Source organism: Cryptomeria japonica, unplaced genomic scaffold, assembly GCF_030272615.1.
Source record: "Cryptomeria japonica unplaced genomic scaffold, Sugi_1.0 HiC_scaffold_364, whole genome shotgun sequence".
In the NCBI taxonomy this organism is placed as follows: domain Eukaryota; kingdom Viridiplantae; phylum Streptophyta; class Pinopsida; order Cupressales; family Cupressaceae; genus Cryptomeria; species Cryptomeria japonica.
This window is the reverse complement of record NW_026729186.1, coordinates 148,433-154,168: the sequence shown is the minus strand read 5'-3', so window position 1 is coordinate 154,168 and position 5,736 is coordinate 148,433. Positions and strand designations below refer to the sequence as shown.

Here is a 5,736-nt window from a genome sequence, read left to right as displayed (position 1 = left end):
ATGATGCGACCCTGGGTCCGCCTTCCTGTCAAAGGGCTGAGTGGGGTTTTCCAAGCTCTGAAGAGGGGTTTCTCATCCGGGTGCCAAGATGGGGCAACCCTTGGGCCGCATTTTTTTCGTCCAAGTGCTGGGCGGGGCTCCGAAGAGGGGTTTCTCATCCGGGGGCCGAGCTGGGCAAAACCCTTGGGCCGCATTTTTTTTGTCCAAGTGTTGGGCGGGGCTTCGAAGAGGGGTTTCTCATCCAGGGGCCAAGCTGGGCAACCCTTGGGCCGCATTTTTTCCGTCCAAGTGTTGGGCGGGGCTTCGAAGAGGGGTTTCTCATCCGGGGGCTGCACTTTTTTTGTCCAAGTGCCGGGCGGGGCTCCGAAGAGGGGTTTCTCATCCAGGTGCCAAGCTCGGCAACCCATGTGCCGCATTTTTTTCGTCCAAGTGCTAGGCGGGGCTCCGAAGAGCGGAAGTGGAAGTGGGGTTTCGGGCATTACCCTCGAGCCACCTTTCCGTCCGAGAGTTTAGTGAGGCTTTTTACCGTTGCAGCTCCCCATGTCCGAACTGGGGATTTCTGGGTAGGGGCTTCGGGTGCGCATTACATTTTTGCCCAAGCGTCCAGTGTGGTTTCTGGTGCGCTCCGAAGTGGGGTTATTGGAGCGGCCCCTCTTTTTTTGTCCGAGCGTTTGGTGGGGTTTCTCGCATTGGGGCTTCCCAGGCCCGGTTGTTGGGTGCGCACCCACCCTGGCGTGCACGAAATCGGAAGTTGGGTTAATTGCCCGGTTTGCCTCGGGTGCGCACCTTCGCCAGGGCGGGCTCAAGATGGCACCCGCGTTCCGTTTTTTTCACTATCTTTCAAAACGGAAATTTTAAAATCTCGTTTTTTTTTTTTTTTTTTTGCCTTTTCTGGAAATTAGTGAAGGCAGCGCATCAAAGGTGCGCAATGCTGGTGCGAACCCGGGAGCGCTCCGATGTGTGCTCCAAGGTGCGGCGTGCACGAAGTCCGAGCCCGGTTTGCCCCGGGTGCGCACCTCGCGTGCACCTTCGCCGGGGTGAGCACCTTGGTGTGCAGACCTTGGTTGGGTTGCGCGCCCTGGTGCGCACCAAGGAGCGCTCTGAAGTGTGCTCCAAGGTGCGGCGTGCACGAAGTCGGAGCCCGGTTTGCCCCGGGTGTGCACCTCGGGTGCGCACCTCGCGTGCACCTTCGCTGCGGTGGGCACCTTGGCTGGGTTGCGCGCCTTGGTGGGCACCATGCAGTGCACGAAGTCGGAGCCCGGATTGCCCCGGGCGCGCACCTCCGCCAGGGTGGGCACCTTGGTGCGCACAACTTGCCTGGGCTGCGCACCAGGAAGGGCTCAAGATGGCACCCGCGTTCCGTTTTTTTCACTATCTTTCAGAACGGAAATTTTAAAATCTCGTTTTTTTTTGCCTTTTCTGGAAATTAGTGAAGGCAGCGCATCAAAGGTGCGCAACGCTGGTGCGAACCTGGGAGCGCTCCGATGTGTGCTCCAAGGTGTGGCGTGCACGAAGTCGGACCCCGGTTTGCCCCGGGTGCGCACCTCGCGTGCACCTTGGTGCGCACACCTTGGCTGGGTTGCGCGCCCTGGTGGGCACCATGGTGCGCACCAAGGAGCGCTCCGAAGTGTGCTCCAAGGTGCGGCGTGCACGAAGTCGGAGCCCGGTTTGCCCCGGGTGCGCACCTCGCGTGCACCTTCGCCGCGGTGGGCACCATGGCGTGCACGAAGTCGGAGCCCGGTTTGCCCCGGGTGCGCACCTCGCGTGCACCTTCGCCGGGGTGGGCACCTTGGTGTGCAGACCTTGGCTGGGTTGCGCGCCCTGGTGGGCACCATGGTGCGCACCAAGGAGCGCTCCGAAGTGTGCTCCAAGGTGCGGCCTGCACGAAGTCGGAGCCCGGTTTGCCCCGCGTGTGCACCTCGGGTGGGCACCTTGGTGCGCATGCCTTGCCTGGGCTGCGCACCAGGGCGGGCTCAAGATGGCACCCGCGTTCCTTTTTTTTCACTATCTTTCAAAACGGAAATTTTAAAATCTCATTTTTGTTTGCCTTTTTCTGGAAATTAGTGAAGGCAGCGCATCAAAGGTGCGCACCTCGCTGCCCACCACGGTGCGCAACGCCGGTGGGCACCCGGGAGTGCTTCGAAGTGTGCTCCAAGGTGCTGCGTGCACGTTGTCGGAGCCCGGTTTGCCCCGGGTGCGCACCTCGCGTGCACCTTCGTCGGGGTGGGCACCTTGGCTGGGTTTGCCCCGGCTGCGCTCCGAAGCGGGGTTATTGGAGCGCCGCCTCTTTTTTTGTCGGAGCGTTTGGTGGGGTTTCTCGCATTGGCTCTTCCGAGGCCCGGTTGCCACCCTGGCGCGCACGAAGTCGGAAGTAGGGTTAATTGCCCGGGTGCGCACCTTTGCCAGGGTGGGCACCTTACCTGGGCTGCGCACCAGGGCGGGCTCAAGATGGCACGCGCGTTCCGTTTTTTTCACTATCTTTCAAAACGGAAATTTTAAAATCTCCTTTTTTTTTTGCCTTTTCTGGAAATTAGTGAAGGCAGCGCATCAAAGGTGCGCACCTCGCTGCCCACCTTGGTGTGCTCTGAGGTGCGCACCCGGGAGCGCTACGAAGTGTGCTCCAAGGTGCGGCGTGCACGTTGTCGGAGCCCGGTTTGCCCCGGGTGCGCACCTCGCCTGCACCTTGGCCGGGGTGGGCACCTTGGCTGGGTTTGCCCAGGGTGCGCTCCGAAGCGGGGTTACTGGAGCGCCCCCTCTTTTTTTGTCAGAGCGTTTGGTGGGGTTTCTCGCATTGGCTCTTCCCAGGCCCGGTTGTTGGGTGCGCTCCCACCCTGGCGCGCGCGAAGTTGGAAGTTGGGTTAATTGCCCGGGCGCGCACCTTCGCCAGGGTGGGCACCTTGGTGCGCACACCTTGGCTGGGCTGCGCACCAGGGCGGGCTCAAGATGGCACCAGCATTCCCTTTTTCTCACTATCTTTCAAAACGGAAATTTTAAAATCTCGTTTTTTTTTTGCCTTTTATGGAAATTAGTGAAGGCATCGCATCAAAGGTGCGCACCTCGCTGCCCACCTTGGTGTGCTCCGAGGTGCCCACCACGGTGCGCAACGCCGGTGCGAACCCGGGAGCGCCCCGATGTGTGCTCCAAGGTGCGGCGTGCACGAAGTCGGACCCCGGTTTGCCCCGGGTGCGCACCTCGCGTGCACCTTGGTGCGCACACCTTGGCTGGGTTGCGCGGCCTGGTGGGCACCATGGTGCGCACCAAGGAGCGCTCCGAAGTGTGCTCCAAGGTGCGGCGTGCACGAAGTCGGAGCCCGGTTTGCCCCGGGTACGCACCTCGCGTGCACCTTCGCCGGGGTGGGCACCTCGGCTGGGTTGCGCGCCCTGGTGCGCACCAAGGAGCGCTCCGAAGTGTGCTCCAAGGTGCGGCGTGCACGAAGTCGGAGCCCGGTTTGCCCCGGGTGCGCACCTTCGCCGCGGTGCGCACCATGGCGTGCACGAAGTCGGAGCCCGGTTTGCCCCGGGTGCGCACCTCGCGTGCACCTTCGGCGGGGTTGCGCGCCCTGGTGGGCACCATGGTGCGCACCAAGGAGCGCTCCGAAGTGTGCTCCAAGGTGCGGCGTGCACGAAGTCGGAGCCCGGTTTGCCCCGGGTGCGCACCTCGCGTGCACCTTCGGCGGGGTTGCGCGCCCTGGTGGGCACCATGGTGCGCACCAAGGAGCGCTCCGAAGTGTGCTCCAAGGTGCGGCGTGCACGAAGTCGGAGCCCGGTTTGCCCCGGGTGCGCACCTCGCGTGCACCTTCGCCGCGGTGGGCACCATGGCGTGCACGAAGTCGGAGCCCGGTTTGCCCCGGGTGCGCACCTCGCGTGCACCTTCGCCGGGGTGGGCACCTCGGCTGGGTTGCGCGCCCTGGTGCGCACCAAGGAGCGCTCCGAAGTGTGCTCCAAGGTGCGGCGTGCACGAAGTCGGAGCCCGGTTTGCCCCGGGTGCGCACCTCGCGTGCACCTTCGCCAGGGTGGGCACCTCGGTGCGCACACCTTCTCAATGTTTTCTTGCCTTTTCTGGAAATTGGTGAAGGCAGCGCATCAAAGGTGCGCACCTCGGTGTGCTCCGAGGTGCGAACCCGAGAGCGCTCCGAGGTGCCCACGAAGTCGAAAGTCGGGTTAATTGCATTGTTTTCCCCGGGTGCGCTCCGAGGTGCGCAACATCGGCGCGCACCAAGGAGGGCTCCGAAGTGTGCTCCAAGGTGCGCACGATGGCGTGCACCTCTGGTGCGCACGATTCGGAGCTCGGTTTGACCGGGGTGCGCACACCTTGGCTGGGTTGCGCACCTTTTGTGCGCTCCAAGGTGCGCACGAAGTCGGAGCTCGGTTTGCCCCGGGTGCGCACCTTCGCCAGGGTGCGCACCTTGATGCGCACGCCTTGGCTGGGCTGCGCACCTTGGTGGGCGCCATGGTGCGCACCTTTCGTGCGCTCCAAGGTGCGCACGAAGTCGGAGCTCGGTTTGCCCCGGGTGCGCACCTTGGTGGGCGCCATGGTGCACTCCGAGGTGCCCAAGATTGGTGCGCACCAAGGAGCGCTCCGAAGTGCGCTCCAAGGTGCGCGCGAAGTCGAAAGTTGGGTTAATTGTCCGGTTTGCCTCGGGTGCGCACCTTGCGTGCACCTTCGCCAGGGTGGGCGCCTTGGTGCGCACACCTTGGCTGGGCTGCGCACACCTTGGCACCCGCGTTTCCTTCATTTTAAATTTTTTTTTTTTACAATCTCTCAAGTGGGAAATTCTATAATCTCAACTTTTTTTGCCTTTTCAGGAAACTTTTGAATGGAGCGCATCATTGGTGCGCTCCGAAGTGTGCTCCAAAGCTCTCTCCAGCTGCGTGCACCTGCCCCGGCCGCGCACCCGGCCCCGCCCAGCTTCGCTCACCTGTCCCGGGCGTCTGGTGCGGAACCTTAGAGTAAGAAACATCACCGTGCACCTTGGCCAACGTGCGCGACTCGACCGAGCGCGCACTGGCCGAGGTGCACACCGATTTCACCTGGGTGCGCGCGCAGCACCTCGGGCGCACCGGGGTGCGCGCACAACGCCCGGGTTGCACCGTGGCCTGTGTGCTCGGGGCGCCTCGGGTGCGCGCTCGGTGTCGCCCCCGCGCGCGCGGTAGTGCGGGCAGCGCACCCCGGCCCGGCCCGGCCCCGACGAGAACGCAAACGGGCAAAAGGTTTATTCAAATAGCATTGCGACGCCCGGCGAAAAACTAAAAAAGGGTGCAACACCGGGACTTCCCGGGAGGTCACCCATCCCAGTACTACTCCGGCCCAAGCGCGCTTAACTGCGGAGTTCTGATGGGATCCGGTGCACTAACGCTGGTATGATCGCACCCGTTATGAGCTTGTCGCAGTGTGTACTTAGCAAACCGCGACCCACGTGCGAATCCACCCCGGCCACCCACCCCCGTCGAGGTGCACACCCTCCCTCGCGAAGTGCGCCCCGTTCGCCAAGTGTGAGCCCTGCCCGGGTGCGCGCACCTTGCTAGGGCGTCGGGTGTGCACCCGGCCCGGCCTACGTGCGTGCACCTGGAGGGGGCGTCGTGTGCGTGCAGTGTCCCGTCTGCAACGCGGTGCCCACACACCACCTCGGGCGCAACGACCTGCGCTCACATGTGGGCCGAGTGCACCTTGGTGCATGTTCGGGGCGCCTCGGGTGCACGCTCAATCTTGCCCCGGTGCACCAAGGCGCTCGGTTTG

At 63.3% G+C, this 5,736-nt stretch overlaps 1 non-coding gene across 1 annotated transcript; it reads right to left on the bottom strand.

Moving 5' to 3' along the window:
- Positions 1-5,253: 5,253 nt before the first annotated feature.
- Positions 5,254-5,372, bottom strand: LOC131870999 (5S ribosomal RNA). The gene has a single exon (XR_009369296.1). It is a non-coding gene; the product is annotated as a 5S ribosomal RNA (ribosomal RNA).
- Between the last annotated feature and the right edge of the window lie 364 nt (positions 5,373-5,736).